Source organism: Crinia signifera, chromosome 8 (genome assembly GCF_055691185.1).
Source record: "Crinia signifera chromosome 8, ASM5569118v1, whole genome shotgun sequence".
NCBI classification, from domain to species: domain Eukaryota; kingdom Metazoa; phylum Chordata; class Amphibia; order Anura; family Myobatrachidae; genus Crinia; species Crinia signifera.
Window position 1 is genome coordinate 99,535,242 of NC_139224.1, and position 19,454 is coordinate 99,554,695.

Sequence of the window (19,454 nt, forward strand, 5' to 3'; positions counted from 1 at the left end):
ACACACACACATTCCGGCACAGGCAGGGAGGCTTCCATCTCCCTGCCTGCCGCCATCCCCTGGCTCCCGGCGGCATTAGCTGCAGGGGTTAAAAATCAACGTCAGGGGCAGTGAGCCCCTGCGGTGTTGAATAGGGTGACAAGGAGGGCTGGCAGCGAATGCTCCAGCCCTCCTGAACCCTGCAAATGTGCAGCGAATCCTAAACAGGATTCGCTGCACATCGCGATCACCACAATTGAATACTGGCCATAATGTTATAATTTTATATACAACATATCTAAATCAAAGATTTTCATATACACTGCTGAGTCTCCCATTAAGGATTTAGCCCAAGGGAAATCAACCTCATCAGACTCACAATTAAAGAACCTCAGGTCTTGATTCATCTTTCAGGAAAAGTAGAGGAAAAGAGAAATAGAGAGGATAAAACCCGAGAAGATTATGGATAATTAGCCTACATTATTGAGTTCTATGTTCTCATTAAAACCCTCTGGGACCATAGATCCCATTGCAAAGATCCAGTATGCCTCACTGGTACAATCTATCCCCCAGCTGTATGTTCTTTAGACTCTAACCCTTTTATAGAAATCTTATGCTTTAAAGTCATGTGAATTAGTATTTATTTTTATTATATGATTAATTAAATATGTCATTTTTATTTATTTCAATGGTGGTTTGAATTTTTGTACAATATCTGATCTAGTACACTAGAGTGCATTAACCTTTTGGTTTCTGTTGTGTTTACATTGTAATTAGACTTAATCAGGCTACTGAGGGGGCCAAGTGATGCTTGTCTGTCTACTCCCAAGGCCTCTGCTTTTCTGATCAAGAACAGGTGTTGGTTAGGGAATGATGAAGCTCCATTTCAGCTTTCAATTATAAACCAACACGGGGCTTAAGCCTTGGCTTCAGGACCTGGTGAATAGAACAGTGTTTAAGGCTTGGGAAAATTGATGGTCATCATAAGGCCTATAGCAAAACTGAGGAGAAGGGAGTGCTGGAGATGTACTGTATACCTCAGACTCAAAACTGCATAACAGTGCCTATAATTTTACACTTACCCTTGTTATACACAAGCAGATGCTAAGTGTATTTTGTATTTTATTGTTATTAGAGAGCATAAGTTTTGTTTTTAAATTGCCTTACCTACAACTAATTTTCTCTTTCTAGGTAGAAGCCTGATTTAATCAACGGTGAGTCACTGCTGATGATACCCTACCTGAGGTGAGGTTAATACTGCACACCTCCAAACATTCCATATGGCATCATAATGTGAGACATTTTAACATTAGAATGTAACTGGGTTTTTTTTTTTTTTTTTTTTTTTTAATACATAATGGACTTTTATTTATCTACACATAATGTAATATATATAATATATCAGTTTATTTTATTTTAGGTAGCCTTCAGTGGTATGCAGTACAGGGGTGACGCCCTTTTTTTTAAATCCAATTTGAATTTTTTTTAAAAATTTCAGAAACAGTGAGAACTCAGTCAAATAAAAAAAATTATCTGCATGCTTATCCTGAGTGTGGGAGCTATTATAAGGGACCTGCTCATCATCAGAGGCTAGATAAAACTTGCCGCGCGATGCGGAGCGAGATACTTTTCACTAGAGCAATTCAGCATTGCCTTGGTGCGGAGGCAGCTGCTCTAAAAAATAGCTGTCCCCGTGATCAGTAAATGAGCAATGTTACTTACTTATCCTATCACCAGTTGCTGTGCATTTGTGACCTGAGGTCATGCATGCAGCGAGTATGGTCACATATATTGAGGAGGCAGCGGAGGAATCTGCTCAAATTCCTCTTCACATCCCCAGAAATCCGTCCCATAGGAAGGAACAGGGCTCTGAGTTTAAGTGCCATCTAAAGATGGCATTTGTTCTCTGTCCAACTTCATGATGAACTTCCTGTTACACAAAATATGGAGAAACTAATGTTTTTGCATGGGTAACAGGCCATTTAGTGATAATGAATTGGCCCCATTATTGTTCACACAACTTGTGTCAAGGTATCAATATCATATTAATATTTAATTTCTGTCTAACTACACAAAGGCCAGGTATAATGGGAATAGGTGTTAATTTTTTATATGTTTGCCATCAAGAAGTAGGGCTATGTGTATGGTGATGCGATTTAACCCCTTCACGACATATGACGTATATATACGTCATATGTCCGTTGCGGGGGAATCAAGCCAGCTCACGGAGTGAGCTGGCTTGAAAGAAAGCAGGTAATGGCTGTATATTACAGCCAGGTCCCTGCTCTCACGGCCACGAGCGGCGAGTTCGCCGATCGTGGCCGTTTAACCCTTTAAGCACCGCGGGCAAAGCGCCCGCAGTGCTTAAATAGCTGATCGGAGGGGGGGCGCCCCCCTCCGGCGCCGATCGGGGCCCCCCGCAGCGAGATCGGAGGGTGCCGATCGGTTGCCATGGTAGCCAGGGGTCTAATGTAGACCCCTGTGCTGGCCGTGTATGCATACCTATTACATCCTGCCTCAGGCAGGATGTAATAGGAAGTGCATAAAATCACTACGTTCAGCCATAGAGCTCTATGGCTGAACCTAGTACAGGCGATCGCGCCCCCTAGTGGTCAAGTACACTAGGGGGCCTTGTAGTAAAAGTAAAAAAAAAAAAATAATAAAGTTTAAAAATAAAAAAAAAATAAAAAAATATTAAAAGTTCAAATCACCCCCCTTTCCCCATTTCCCAAATAAAAATAAATAAAAAATAAAAAAAATAAACATATTTGGTATCGCCGCGTTCCTAAAAGTCCGATCTATTAAAATATAACATTAGTTATCCCGCACGGTTAAAGGCGTAAACGGAAAATAATCCCCAACGCCAAAACTACGTTTTTTGGTCGCATCGCGTACCCAAAAAAAAATAACTAAAAGAGATCAGAAAGTCGCCCATATCCCATAATGGTATTAATTAAAAAGTACACTTCAGCCCGCAAAAAATGAGCCCTCACCCAGGTCCGTAGGTGGAAAAATAAAAAAGTTATAAGCCGCAGAACATGGCGACGCAACGCAAATTAGAAAAACCGTAAAAGTTGCGATTTTTTTTTTTTGTGGTAAAACATAACGAAAACTATATAAGTTTGGTATCGCCAGAATCGTAACGACCCATAGAATAAAGATAACCCATCATTTTAAACGAACTATGAACTCCAAAAAAAACGTAACCAGCGCAAAATTGTGCAATGGCGTTTTTTTTTTTTTTTACCCCACATTGAATTATTTCCTGATTCCCCAGAATATTATACGGTATAGTAAATGATACCATTACAAAGTACAACTTGTCCCGCAAAAAAAAAGCCCTCATGTGTCTATATAGCCGGAAAATTAAAAAAGTTACGCTTATTTGAACGCAAGGAGGAAAAAAAAAAAAAAATTACCTTAAAAGGCAATGTCGTGAAGGGGTTAAACATTCCTGTCCAAATTTGCATTCTGGGAGTGTACATAAATGAAGGTGATGAAGACTTTCTTTTTAAATGTATATTGGAAAATATTTAAGACTCAAAGATACATCCTACCACTGATCTTATGCATAGGACCTCGGTATGCATTTACAAATGCAGTCACACTTCCAAAAAATTGCAGTTGTTTTGGTTGCATTTTCATTGTAGCATATCCTGCCCAGAAACAATTTCTATATGAGACTATATCAATTCAATTGCTCATGATATTAAAATGCATAAGTTAGCTTGAGCATTTGTCCTGTAATTCTCATGTAGACTGATTGCTTATCTGCTGCTGAAGCCTGTATGATTGTGACAGATACATTGAATGAGTTATGAAGACAACGATTCTTCTTATTTTTCCAATATAACCCCTTTATAAGCCTTTCGGTTCCAATCTGGCTCTGTTCCTGCAACTTCTATCTGTAAAATGGTTAAATGAGCATGTGACTGGACGTCACTTTCACAGCAGGTCAGTGCATGAATCCCTTACTACCTCGTGATTGAGGCACTATCAGGGGATGGTGACTGGTATTGACATCATCAATTTGATCTAAGTTGAAATATTATCAGTGAGCTGCAGGACGCGTGATTGTACTTAGCTGTGCGGCACAAGACAATGGGATAAATATGACATACAGTACATAAACAGGAACAAACAAGGTACACAAAATAAATGCATTCAGAAAAACAAAGGTAGGGAGGGCCATGCACATGAGACTTGCTTACGTTCTGATTGGTTCATCGCACAGCTGTTGCTGACAGTGTAGCTCAGAACAGAGATTGGGACCATTATGAGGAAACGTTTGTGTAGGTAGCATAAAGTGGGCGGTATGTACTAAAGGGAAAATGCGGTAAAACGCCTGTTTTACCGCATTTTCCTATGTACTATTACCCGGCTGCATGGATTTCGCCGGGCAGGGTATCGCTAACCAAAGGTGGTGATACCCTATAGAAGCCTATGGGGCTTCTTTCTCGCCGCAACCCCGCCGCTTTGCCGACCCCCCCCCCCCCTTTCCCCCTCCCTTGGGCTTACCTTTTTGCAGGTCCTCCTGGACCCCAGAAGGTAAGCCCTTCCTCCCCCTAACAACGCAGTGGACGTCCTTCCGGCTGCAGGGGGAGGAGGAGGCGCCGGGGACAGCCTGCTTAGCTGTCCCCAGTGTGGAGGCAGCAGGGAGGACCCCCCGCAGACCACAGTACAGGTATCGCGGGGGGTCTCCGTTACCGCACCGCGATGCCAGCCGCATATGTTAGTACATATGCGCTGGCATCGCGGCCGACATTAATACATCCCGCCCAGTAGGTTGGAGCAAAATAAGATGAAATAAGATGATACGTTTTATACATACTGCCAATAGCTGAAGTTGCCAGGACGATGTGGGACATTGCTATGCGCCCGCTATTTAATGCCAAGATTACCAGCATTGTACAGCTGGGGCATGGCTTAGGATGACTTCATACTTTTTGATTGCAAGTTTACTGACATAGCTGGAATTATTAAAACCTACACATAAATGTATTTTATTGCCTTGATGCATGAACTACGGGGTCTTTGAATGCAAATGTCTGTGATTGCATTTTATTTTCTTTAGCTGTACCTATTGATTCCACACATTTAGCCATTGACTGATAAATATGTATATTCTTCAGAGCACCTCATGCTTTGCAGTCATGCACAATACTTATTAATCGTATTGTTATTGATTCAGGGAGGAACGTTACACCCTATGTGGATTCATTTCCCATCCTTAATAGTATAAATGTTGTGGCAGGCCCTGAGTGCTATACCTACTGTACTAGATGTAGATACATACTTCTGGACACTGCCACTATATAGAGTTTGTGTAAAGGCAAACCTCTTCCATTACATTTGAAGTGGAAAATGTGATGCCAGATGTAGTGAAAAGTGGGTCACCAAGCACATGAGCTCCCATCCACATTGCTCATCACATATGTGACCCACTACACACACAGCTACACTAATCCGCCACATTACAGCATTTTATATCCTTTCTGTCCAGAACTTCACCATCTGCCATTTATTCAGACGTGTTCATTCTAGGTTCACTGAGTAGTTTTTAATTTTTACTGTAAATAAATCATGTCTGTCCCTTTTCTTTTTCTTTATTTGGCTGCATTCACCATGTAGAAGAGATTTGCGGGTGTCACTGCTTATGGTGACATTGTAAACATCACTATTCTGCTAAAATTCTATGGGGGAGATTTATCAGAAAAATGATAAAAGCCAATTGGTTACCATGAACAACTTCTCGGCTTTGGGACTGATTCAGGCCTGATTGCTGCTGGTTGAATTAGCAGAGCCCTGCAGTCAGATAGTCGACGCCCAGACATAAGGGCTTATACAGACCTGAGAGCCGGGCTGCTCATTTGCAGAGCCCTGTGATCAGGTAAACGCTGCCCAGCCACAGTGAAATCCCACCATGGGGAAGCCTGTAAATTGACATGCGAGGTTTGCGAAAATATCACAGCCCTGCGAATAGCAGCAGAATCATATGCAAGCCGCTCAGCATTGAATGATTTTTCCAGTGCATGTGCATAGCCAGGACTGTGATAGAAACAGGCTGATCGGGGCCAGAGCTGATGTCACGTTCCTTCCCTTCAGATGCCTGGGCATGCCTGCATTTTACTTAGTTTTAACATTTGGCCCATGGTCATGAAAGGGAAATTTTAAAGGCCTTTCATATGACAAATGAGTCTTGACAGAGCTCACCTTACCCACAATTGCTTATAATAGTGGGTCATTTGCCGTGACTACATTGCACGCAAACATGCACAGAGGATACTTGGGATCGCTCCGTGTCTATGCTACCATAAACTAATTGCAATGCATACCCTTGTGCGACCAGTTCGCATGTATAGTCAGCGAGGACACATCTGTATTTTTACCGTCACATATTTTATAGAACCTCTGTTTGTTTTGCTGACTAAGGAGGCGATTCAGTCCCACTCACTGTGGGCTGAATTCGCTCCCCTGTCTGATGGTCGGGTTTGCGCATGTGTGAATATGCGCATGTGCAAACCCCAGGAGCGAGCGATTAGTTTCACGCTCACCGGGCCTTTAGGTCAATGGTGCACTGGAATGAGGCAGCAGGGGAAAGACCAGCGTTTTATGGGCGTACCCATAAAAATGCTGGGCGTACCCCTGCAGAGGTAGGTGTGACGATGCCTGCTTGGGGTGGTTGGCTGACGTCACATGACATCAGTGCCCGCCCCCTTTTCGGCCATCTCCGTCCAGGGTAAAAGTAATATAGACTTACTCTTGTCCACGAACGGAGAAAAAAAATCCTTCCATGTTGAGCGACCATCAAATGATGTTTCCTCCATGCAGCAGCATGTGATTGGATGTGTAAGCATACACATCCACTAGCAGCCTAGGGAGCGGATTCAGGGGCGGACGTTCGACGGGGCGGTGTAGAAAACAGGCCTGGGTCCTAAATAAACACTAAAACCTTGCTACCACAAAAACTATGATATATGAAATATATCGACAATAATTAATTTTGCATTAGAGCATGTCTAGATGATAGGTTAAATATAGAGAAAAAGAAATAGCTTTTTGGCAAATAACCTATGTACTTGTTTAACAGAACATGTATGGACAAGTTCATTCAAATGTATGTAGAGAATACTGCCACTTCCCTCAGTGGCCTCTTATTGTATGATTTATATAATCAAAATATATTCATGTTTTCCAAGAGGGGCCTCATTAAAGCTTTTGAGTATGACCTCTTGTTTTAACAGTTCTTGACTGAAATGCACACTCTCCTCCCACTGTCCTTCTGCCCCTAAACATACTGTGCAAATTCCAGGGACGCACCATAATCCGCTCATTTAAAAAACAGAAAATATTCCAGCAGCTTCGTTAGCGATTGAAATCCTTCCGCCCTTTGATATATTGTAGAAAGTGGTTTTCTGATGTTCCCGACACGCTGTACGAAAGCCTTCAATAATGAACTGATCTTATCGCCCTGTCAGACTGGCCTGTCTGTTCAGCACCCGTCTTTCCTCCATCCCTGATCCTCTTCCCAATTAATCCCATACGCCCCTCTCTGAACATTATCTGACTGCTTGCAGCGGGGATGCTGGCTTTATCTCATGAATGCAGTTCCACATCATAATATATTCTCTGGGAGAAAAAAAACGAGATGTGTGGAATTTTGTAGAGGGGGTGCATTGTTCATTTTAAAAAAAAAATAATAATCTAGGCTGTAGGATTGTAGCAAGAAAATAATTAATATGTATAATTTTGATATGTTAACCATCACTGAAATAAAAGGATCGGCCTTTGAGCTGTTAAAGAATAAAATTCTTACCAGAAGGAAATTGCCTGTGTGCTTCCATATGTTTTCTATGGCAGCCTCTAAAATGAAAGAATGTGCGGTTAAAAGCTTCATGTTTTGGGCTATAACATCTTCACTGTCAAACAATATTTTTGGGGTATGTAGAACCCTGCATGGGTAATCTCCAATGATTCCCAGTATGTCTGTCTGACTCTAAATGAGTAATTCGTTTATCTATGTTTATTTCTCTATATTACAATTTGTTGTAGAATTTTGCTGTGTTGTCATCATATTATACATGCACATGAACAGGAGCCTAACATTTTGCCCCCTATCTCCTGCCTCTTGTCCAGAATCTTAAATCAACTGATTGGGGTAAAGATAAAGCAGAGTTTTTGGGGGCCCCCTCAGACTCTCCATTTTTCAGTGCCATATTCATCCCAGATTTCTTTCCAGCACAGGAAAACCAACATCAGCAAAGGCCATTGCTATCCTTTCTTGTCCTTCACGAAGCTATGGCTGCTGGAGTTAGATAATATGTAGATAGTAGACTATCTACTAGAGTAGGGATTCTCACCTTTGTACAAACCTACTACTAGAATGATTCAGTGACCCTTCAGGATACCTTGTATTATTGTCACTGGGGGAGGGGGAGAGAACAGGGATTGGCAGTTGCCCCTGACTTCAGTGGATGGAAAGATTCTGCAGTGTTGATGGTGCCTTTTGTCATGATGTATGCATGGTCATTACAAAGGCAGGCGCCTCAGCCATCCCTTAATTCACCTCACACACATGTAATTTGTGTACTTCCTACACTGGTGTGCAAGGTCCAGTAGGCTTGGAGGAAAGGAGAAGACAAAACTTTTTGGAAAAAAAAATCACAGGCTTACTGCCCATATCTGTGCCCAACAACCAACAACGTTGCCCTCTATATTTACCTATATGAATTCCAAATTCTGGTTCCAGAGTTGGGTTTAAAATAAGTAACCAAAGCTCAATGAAGCCTTTCCAGTCAGTGGAACTTCAAGTAGTTTGTTTCACTGTATTCCCTTAACAACTAGGCACCCCTTCAAACATAGTGGAATCAACACTTAACATGGAAACATAAACTGCAGGAAAGTAATGGTACTAGACATAATGGATTGTGTTTGCTGGGATTGAGTAATATGCTGCACAATGGCATAGTGTAGACTGGGGTTTTATACTTGTCCAATAGGGACTGGACTGTGTCACAGTTGGCCACCAGGGACTAAGCCCAACCTTTTTTATATATACATTTCAAATAATTGAACAACCTCCTTTTTTGTAGTGTTGCCTTCTACATATTGTTTCCTTGGTTTTGTGGCCTCTTATTGTATAATTTATATAATCAAAACATATTTATGTATTCTGAGAGGGCTTCATTAGAACTAGAACCACTCAAAAAGCCTGATAAATGGGCTTCTAACTGACATAATAAAGGCTGTGTTTGAAAAATGACAGGTAGGAGATGATAGGCTGGTGGTTCGTCACTCTCCATGGTATCACTTTTCAAGGCTTAGTACATCTCGCGAGAATGTTATAGCTTCAAACTCGCAAATACACAGGCTATTACATTTTGTTAAGGAAATGTGCAAGTTTATCCTGCCCAATAAACTTTAACCCAATACAATTGGCCCTTTTATGGTTAATGTAGTTGTAATAATATTAACTACATTATTCTGGATTTACCTTTTATTAAAGTAATACAAATAACAAGTGTATCTTTCTGGTTCAAGTTGAAAAAGCACTGTTATTCAAATTCAGTAGCACTGTAAATTCAATATTGTACTTTATATCAGGTACTATATTTACTTTCCTACTATATTGAAATGTGGAGAAGACTCCTGAGTATTTGGCTAGTTCACCGAACCCTTGGAGAGTGGGCAGTCCTTTCACATCCCGCCCAATACCTGGTCAAGTGGGCAGGACAGGAATCTAATGTCATGCCTCATAGGTTCATAAGCAGGAGGTGGGGCCATTTATGCCTTGCCTACAGACTTGCTTTTCATGCCATTATGCAGGGTGAGGCGATGGACCCAGCTTTGCTCCTCTGTCTTAAACTACATCTCCTCTCCAAGTTTATTTTGGGGAGAAAATAAAAAAAAGTGGCCAGTATGGTATTATATTTATACTTTATATAGGGCCTAATTCAGTATGGATCGCTAATCAGAGAATTTGCAAATCAAGCGATTATGGAACGACTGTGCTTGCATACCGTATGCATTGTGCATGCACAAGGGGAAATAGCGACTGAAAATGCATATAGATCATAAACGCAATGGAACCACAGCTTGACTGCCAGGAAGCTGGTATTTTGGACGGAAAACTGCCAATTTCTGGGTGTGCAGGCATGATATCAGCGCTGATAACTTCTCGTCTCATTCGCAGGTTAGTGGACGCCTCAGACCTACTCACAATTGCACAAAAGGCAAAGTCACTTTGATGTTTCTTGAATTGCGAATGGAAAACTGGTTATCGACACGTTTGCAATTTTGCATGGGGCATGTTTCCTTTCAGACTGGGCGGTGGCTTTCTCCTCACTGCAAATTCTCTAAATTAGCAATTCATGTTGAATAAGGCCCATAATACATCATGTATGTGTGCTTCATAGTTAATTGGTGAGGATATACAAACTGTAATTTCTGCAGTGTGTGTGATATTAACTACTTTTTTGTTTTTTATTAAAAAATGTGTAAATACTTTACTGTGGGAAACAGGAATTCCAACATGTGCTATTTCATAGGAAATAGATAAATAAAATAAAAAAGAGAGTGAGAAAAAATTGCCATGTCTCAAACCGAACACAAAGATCCTATTTACAGAGTCTTAATATATACACTGAGGCTCCTGACCCAGTAGGGGAGCTTCCCCTGTAACTGGATTTTTGGCCTACATGTGTAAAGTTAACCAGGAGCAGGACATAGTTTGTGAGAAATTAGCAGAGCCTGTGCCTGAACTAAAATAACATTTTAAATATAATCTTCAGCCACATAGTCATTTTGTGCAGCTGACATGGCAGATTTGAAGGTAAATCTGACGTCCATTGCTTTTATTGAGGAAGACCAGAGGCTTATTATCTCTGGGGCTCCAGTATTATGCAATTATGTCTATAATTTGTAGCATTTCATTTTAGCTCTTAAAAATACATTTAACACATGGTTTGAGGGAAGCAGCATATCTCTAAAGCTTGAAGCAATGACCATATTACGGGATGTGGCAGGTTTTTGCGCATTTGGTAAAGTACTGTGATGTAATTGTTTCTGTCATAGGATTGGCTTAATTTGTCACCCTGTCTTTTCTTATTTGAACATGTATCTGTTTTAACTCTTTTCTTGGGGTTACATTTTCTTTCAAGTAACTATTGGCTGCCAGAGTCCTCTGGTTAACTCAGTTTCTACATGAATCAAACTGGATGTTTCACACCATTTTATATTGTAGGCAGGGGTGTGTGTGTATATTCCTCCAGGGACGTGCAGTCAGGGGAGGCAGTGCCTCCCCTGTCATTAATGATTAAGAAAATAATACAAAGAAAATACTTATGACACGTGTCATAGGTATATGCTTTATATTATTATAATAATTTTTACCCTGAGCTGAGCACCGGGCTGTAAAAGCCCATTCAAAAAAGATGGAGAAGCGGCACCTATAGCAGTGCCTCAGTGACAGGGACGTACTTTCTGCCTATATGAAAGCACACCCCTGTCACTGAGGCAGATGTGAATGCTATTTTTAAAGGTGGATGAGCGGGTGCAGCTGTATGGCTTGTCCGCTGACTCAAGTTGCGGGGGCTTTTGTTCTGGCACTGGAACGGGAGCTGCCGGGGCCGCTTGTGGCTCTGCCTTTCCCAGCCACTCCGGTCAGTGCTGCCAGTCTGTGCTGTGGGGTGGCGGGGGGGATAGGGCGGTGGATCTAGTCCTTCCTGTGCGGAGATCCAGCATGAGTCAAGCCTGGGGGCTGACGCTGCTCACACATGCCTGCTGACCCCTCCAGCCCGTCCCCTGTATCCCTGACTCACATCAGACACACATTCCGTGATGCAGGCCTAAGGCTAGCCACTGCGGAGTTAGCTGTAGCAGTGGCCTTTTCACGGAAGCTCTGTCCATGCCCCCAGCACTGACAGTAACATCTTGTCCTGCTCCCTGGGTCGGTGCAGCTGCAATACCAAAAAGAGGAGCCCAGTGTGTGCAGCTGCTTCTTACCTGAAGGGAAAATACTATGGGCTTGGCTGGGGTGACAGGAGGGGTGGTGGTGGATCTGGCACAGCAGTCATTATGTGGAGCCAGGCCCTGACCAAGGAAATCGGCAAGACGGAGGAGCAGAGTTTACCCAGCCAGGAAGGAAAAGATAAGTGACCAGTTTGAGTGCCTCCATATTCTGCCTCCATAATAGTGCAGCACTGTTTAAGTAGTTTCACCTGCCTGCACACTCTCTGTTTCCTGGCTCCTGCTGTTTCCTCTCATGGCAAGGCTGCAGGGTTATCTTCCTTTAAAATGTGTATGGCAATTGGCATCTAAACTGGCTTGGAAAGTGGTGCTTGTGTGTTATTATTGATCGTTTAGACCACTAGGATTGTCCCCTTTCACCTAGACTGGTAATTAAACTTGGATAGTTTTAGGGGGGAGCTTGCTCGACCGCCGTGACCCAGTCCCGTTCTTGGTCAGCTCGACCGAGAACATGCAGGCGGGATTCAATGTCCCGCCTGCAGCGGGACGAGAAGGGGGCGTGGCCGTGAGTTGCGGCCGGGAAGAGGCGAGCTGCAGCCGGCAGCTCGTCACTTCCCGGCCGTTCTCGGCAGAACAAGCCCGACAGCTAGTGATGTCGGGCTCGTTCTGCCGAGATACCCTGCTCAATGCTGTCGGGGAAGACAGCATTGAATAGCGCCCGGCGGGCATCTCCCCGGCGGGAGATGCCCGCCGGCGATTGAATACCCCCCTAAATGTCTCATAGAGCAACATAAGTATCAGGGCAGTCTTGCTGAACTATGTAATGATACATGTGTAACATTTCTTTACAAATTACAATAGTTTGCACTACTTCAGAGGTTAAGTCTGTGATTATCAGTATGAAGCTATGGATAATTCTGTATACCATTAACATTATTGTTACTATAAGGTTTGTGTAATACTAGCTTTTATACTTCATGCTTTTTGAAGGGTATTTTGTAGTCAGTGTCTATAGCAAATAGGTTGCAGCCTTTTTATCTATAATCCTTTTCTTTTTTATTCAAATATATATATTTTTTAAGCGAATGCAGCATTTAGTACTTTAGGTTTCACTTACTGTACCTCTGGAGGACACATTCCTGAGTGGCACTAGATACGCCCATAAATGGGGCTGGACACACCTTATAGGTGGCGCATGATGCCCACTAAACAGTATGCCGCACGAATATTCTTCTACAAATTATAATCTCAATGAAACTAGTTTTCCAAAATAGGCAAGTGTGGTTTAAGGGACAGAGGTGTGTGTTTGTGTAAAATAAGTGTGTTTTTAAATGAAAGAAGTATATCAGCCATACTGTATGTACTAGCCTCTGAGTTCACTGGCTGTACGGGATGCCAACTGAACTCAGAGGTTCTTTTAAAGAGGCAGACATTTACAAGGCAAAACCATGCCTTGTAAATGATTGCCCTTTTAAAAAAACTTTAGAGTTCGTCCGGGATCCCGCACAGCCAGTGATCTCAGAGGCTAGTACATTTGGCTGCATGTGTTTTTAATAACACACACATACTCTTTTAAGTAAGAGTATGTGTGTGTTATTTATTTATTTTTCTTTACCAACAGTGGCTCTTAAATAATGTGGTGTCTTTATTTGTGTAGTATAATACATGCAAGTTTGAAAAAAATGTTTGTATACTAGTTGGTATTTTAAGAGGTAAAACACTTTCTGGAAATGTTACGGCTACTAGTGTGGTTATTGTAGGACAGGATTAAGGCAACATTTCGGTTCATAATAGCCATTGTCAGGATATGTGTAGTGTGTATATTAGGGGAGAGGCAGGAAGCGCTGGGTTTGGGTTGCTTCTCCACGGACAGGCATGAGCTGCTCTGCGGGTCTCTGTGGCTTATGCAGGTGGCAGCTCCCGCACCTGCTTGTCAATGCAGAAGCAACCTGGACCAAGCTCTTCTCACAGAGCTGGTCGGTTCTGGCTCCACCAAACCAGTGCCTCACCAACCACTAACTTCACCGCATGTCACTGTATTCCTCCCCAGTGTCGACAGATTTGGAGTGACGGTTTCTGCCCTTTTCAAACATGATGTCTCTGCTCCAGTGGGTGCTTCACCTTTTGGGACTTCTGCATGTCATTGAATCTAGTAGGCACCATTAGCAGTCTACCCACAACCACTCTGTTTCGGCTGCCAGTGTGGGCTGTACTGTAATGACTACATGCCTCTGCTAAGTTCAGGGACTGCCATGCAGCCTCCGTTCCCGCAGCGTGGCAAGCGCGCAAGGGGCTTTGTTGCGCTCACCATGCTGTCTCAGTCCGGGCAGTTTGGATCCAGTCATCGGGCAAATGACTGGCGGGATCCCGACTATCGGACCACTATACCACACCCCTAAAGGACTATCTTGGATGGGAGACTGAGAACATATGCAGCAAAATCCCCATGAAAGGAGCTCCAATCCTCCATGAACAATGAGAGTACTTATTAAATGTAGTATAAAAAATCTATTTAAAAATATTTTTTTTCGAGCCGTGTTTCTATTATATAAACCGTTGGCTGTGCCAAACGTTAATTTCCACAGGTGCTACAGTGCCATATATTTTGTTTAAACATTGTAAACTTTTAATATGTATATTTTCTTCATTTGCAGAATTTCATCAAATATATGGTTTGAGATGAACTTGACCACAGTCATTTTAATATTTTTCTTTGCAATGCAAAATGCATCCGTTAGACTTATGGCAGCCGGATCACAGCAGGGAGGCAAATGTTTAAGCTGGTCGCATTGGACAATGTCTTAATATTTCATTTATTATATTATATGCTTTATAATTTTTTCAACTGCATATGTAAATGCCAGAAGTCCCAGAAGATTTCCGGGCATACCACTTATATGCAATAGGTGTGCGCCAGTGGTGTCCAGGTGTGCACCACTGACGCACCACCTCTAGAGCCCCCCCCCCCCCATCATCTTTGCTCTGGTGATCGTACGCCAGAGCTCCCCTGACCCCTACCGCTTCCCCAGCCACCATTCACTTTACAGCAGTGACATAGGCGGCAGGCTCGGGATGTTCAGGGCACCTCGGGGGGACTCGGGAGCTCTCAGGAGTTCAGGGGCCAGAGTCCCCCGGAGCTGCCGTGAAAACCCCGAGTCTGCCTCCTGTGGTCACTGCTGTGACTAGTTGCTGGGGCAGTGGCAGGGGAGCTCAGCCTCCGGTGTACAAACGCCAGAGTGAAGGTGAGGGGGGGGGGCTTCTAGGATCTGTGGTGGGTTTTGCTGGGGCAGGACAAACCTGCCCTGGTATTTTTGTCCTGCACCAGCAAAACCCACCACTCAAGGGGTTAAGTCAGTCAAGTTGGGATGGGGCATGTTGAAAAATCCACTGAGATTGGTTTTGAATAATGCGTAACAAGGTTGGGATACATGTCAGCTAGAGCCATGTACTCTTGACCCTTCCCGACAGCAAGTTGTGTGCACTCTTTATGTGGTGGGTGGTGGCCTTTAAGCCCTTTTGCATGGCTATCACCCTTCCAGGACTTCCATAGCATCTTCATTCTTCACCTGGCGGGCGGTGGTTTTTATGCTCTTTTGCATTTCCGTGGTTATCCATTTTTCATCTTGCCCTGGGTCCCAAAACCCCATTTATGCCTCTGATTGTGAACCATGTTACTGATTACTCCAAGGCAACTTTTGTGTAAAAAGAAAACCTCAGACATAAAACCAGAGTGAAACGTATACATTTAGTAATTGTGCTCTGAGAGCTAATGCCGTATGGCAGAAAATACTGTACATAACTGCTGTGTTGTTTAGATTTCAGCATCCAATACAAAATTATCCTATGGGAATGATTCTCAGACACTATGCCAATATTCAGGCACACACCCAATCTTTTTCCTCTGCCCATTCATCCCAATGTTATACATAGTTGTGGTTTGGTTTCACAGTAGTCAGATGGGAGGTGTGTTCCTGGTCAGTAACTGAGAGGTGACGTGGGGTGGAGAGAAAGCTACACGGAGATGTTGCATCTTATAGGAGTGTTGCATATATGACCCTGAAAGCTAATGCATTTAGAGCTCACACATGGAAAAAATATTCAAAGCAGCATTTCGGCCTCTGCTGATGCTAAGATCTAGGGGAGGTCTTTGTAGCGGGATTTGCATAAAGATGCAGGCGTGATGCGGCATAAGACACAGCTGTTTCTGTATTCGACTCAGGATCAGCCCCTATGGCTATAAATCACTCCCCATTAATTGTACATCAGTGCTACACAATGAATATTGAAAATTGCTTGTATGTGTGTTTTACCTTATACAAACCATTCATTGGGCTGAGGGCCAAGATCAGGCTGAAAAGGCCTCTTTCTATCTTTGCACAGACAAAAATAGCTAGAAAATAAACCACAGTCTTCTGGTGCCAAGATTAACTCAGCAACTTAAGCTCGCTTAAACTTTTATTCAGTATTTTTGAACTGATTCAACAATCCTTGACAATGTAAGTATATTTCAGGCGATGAGGGTGTTTTTGCAAACAAATGTTTAGGAGATACTGTATGCAAGATGATTTTGTCCCCAGTAGTTTCCCCATTATTCTCTTTATGAAATCTTAAAAATCATGCCTGTAGCAGTTATATAAAAATATTTGTATAGTCATATTTTTTTTATTTGCTCCTTCCGAACTAGAAATCCTTTAATTCTTCACCAGAATGGAATGATAGTGAAATGGAAGCATATAAATTCATTTACACCCTGATGTTCCACTTTTAGAAATCATTACAGTCAATAAATCTAAAAGAACCATGAGATCCTTAACCTACCACTGATCTCATAGTAAATTTCAAGCGTATTGTAAAAGTTAACTGCTGCTCATAATATTTGTTCCAAATGAATTAATTTTAAAATAATATGTAACATAATCATGCACTTAATATAGTATATGACATGTCTCTGACTGAAGAATAGGTAAATGCACACTAAAGCTGCCCCTTTTCCATTCTAATTCCCTTAACACATCCATAACATGCCCACAAAGCTGACCATCTCTGTCTGCCCACTAAGTCACCTGTCTCACTGCCATGAAGGTACAATACATTTTCAAAACTTTTTAGAGACCATGATCCTACTGTGCAATTCAATAATGGCTAAGTGGCATATAATCAAAAAAATCTTTAACAAAATTAATGTTACAAAAGGTGTTTTCATACCCATTTCACATTGTTTTAGTATCAACTGAATGTACTAAAGGGCAATCAGAAACCAAACCTGGACCCTTTATCTCCCAGAAGCTAACGCCCTATCTCTCTTCTCCCATTTGCCTCTAAAATACTAGAATGGCTGGTTTACCAGCGTCTCACCAGCTACCTGTCTGACCACTCCATCAATCTGGCTTTCTGCCCTAGTGAAAGTCACCAATACCTGCTGTCAGCCAAATCCAAGGGTCACTTTTCCCTGCTTATCCTTTTGGGCCTATCTGCTGCCTTTGACACTGTGGATCACCCTCTCCTCCACCACACATTCCAAAACATTGTCCTCTCTGGCATGGTCTTCAAGTGGTTTTCCTCTTACCTCTCCAACCGCTCCTTCTCAGTCTCTGCCTCTGTCTCCACCTCACCACCTTCCATCCTTCCTGTCGGGGTCCCTCAGGGTTCTGTCCTTGGCCCCCTTCTGTTCTCCCTGTTCTCCCTGTACTCTGGGTGCACTCTTTAACTCCTTTGGCTTCCAATATCAGCTCTATGCTGATGACACCCAAATCTACCTCTCCTCTCCTGGTCTGTCCCCCACTGTTCTCTCTCAGGTTTCCAGCTGCCTCTCTGCAATCTCCTCCTGGATGTCTGAGCGATTTCTGAAACTGAATATGGACAAAAACTAACTTATTATCTTTCCCCCACCCAGAGCTATGCCCCCTACTAATATCTCTATCACTGTTAACAACACCATCATCTCCCCCGTTCCCCAACTCCGCTGCCTGGGTGTCACTCTTGACTCTTCCCTCTCCTTTGCACCAACCAATTACGCAACATTGCTCGCATCAGGCCTTTTCGCTCACAGAGTGCAACAAAGCTTATCATCCACTCACTGGTCATCACACGGCTCGACTACTGCAATGTTCTCCCCACTGGCCTCGCTTGATCCCAACTGGCTCCTCTCCAATCTGTCCTCAACTCTGCAGCCAGGCTTATCATCCTCTCCCGCCGCTCTAAATCTGCACTGGCTCCCATTCCCCTACAGAATCCTCTTCAAACACCTCACACTGATATACAGGGCCATCTCTAATTCCATTGCTCCATATATCTCTAACCTCATTGCCATTCATACACCCTCCCGCCCTCTACGGTCGGCCGACGACTGTCGTCTCTCCTCCACCCTGATCATTGCTAGAGTACAGGACTTTGCCCGTGCTGCACCGTTCCTACTAGATTGTAAGCTCCACCGAGCAGGGCCGTCTTCCCTCCTGTTGTCAAAGCCCTCTTCTCTTCACATTTCACTCACAGCTCTCCAATACTCAAACACTCAGTGACCATCTTCATCCGCATACTCATCTCCATCATTGGCCTCAACCCTCTTATAGTATGTTGATTGAGTCCTCACTATATGACCTAATATTTAAGCTGTAATGTATATTGAACTGTGGCGCTCTTTATTTGTACTCTATTTTTGTTATTTATTCAATGTTATGCCAAGTTTTGTCTCCCTGTACTGTTCCTTTGTACGGCGCTGCGAAACACTTGTGGCGCCTTATAAATAAATTTATAATAATAATAAAATCAGAAGAGAATTAGGAAAATTCTCCTCCAAGCCCTTAAATTTGCATTCCAGATAACATTTCCCACACTAATAATGGGAAATGCGAACTGCACACATTTACTAAAGAATTATTGTGAAAAAACAAAAACCTCTGGGATAACGCTATCTGGAGATAGCATTATCTAGGTTTCCATCCAGTTCTTTGAATAATGCACAGTGTTTTCTGTCTGCTAGCAGGGAAGGCTAAGCTTGGACCATGGAGTTAATTCTTGTTGACTAGCATGTCTGTGAATTTCACAGGCTTTTAAGTCCACCAGATGTCACCTGTGTGCCCGCCCACTCCCCTCATATGCCACGATCCTCAGCAGGCAAGCTAATTGATGATTTGCATAATCATCCATTTGCAGCCTTGCGTTCGGGGAAAAAATCATGATGATTTTGGAAGCACTCACAGATATGAGACACCTCTGTAGTGCAGGAAGCTGACATCTGCTGACTTCAGCTGCCCGCCTCATTAGGGAATTACCATAAGAATGCCAGCATTTTCATGGTAACACCCATGAAATGCTAGGCGTTCCCATGAGCAGATCCCCTCGCTCACCGGTCATGGCTGAAGGTAAGTGTATTGGAAGAAGGGGGCGGGTCATGAGGGGTAGCTGGCGTTGCATGCACAGAGACATTCTCAGGGCATTTTTCACAAAATTCCCCTGATCACGATGGAGCCGGGCTTGTCTTTGCAGGGGATGGCGATGGCGATGCCAGC

General features: G+C 43.0%; 1 long non-coding RNA gene across 1 annotated transcript in view; it reads left to right on the forward strand.

Annotated features, from left to right (window-relative positions):
- The window catches only part of LOC146026308 (uncharacterized), a 66,719-nt gene that overhangs the window by 33,114 nt on the left and 14,151 nt on the right, over positions 1-19,454 (forward strand). Inside the window, exon 2 of the long non-coding RNA XR_014454426.1 lies at positions 1,171-1,224. This is a non-coding gene — a long non-coding RNA (uncharacterized LOC146026308). The remainder of the gene's footprint in view (positions 1-1,170; positions 1,225-19,454) is intronic.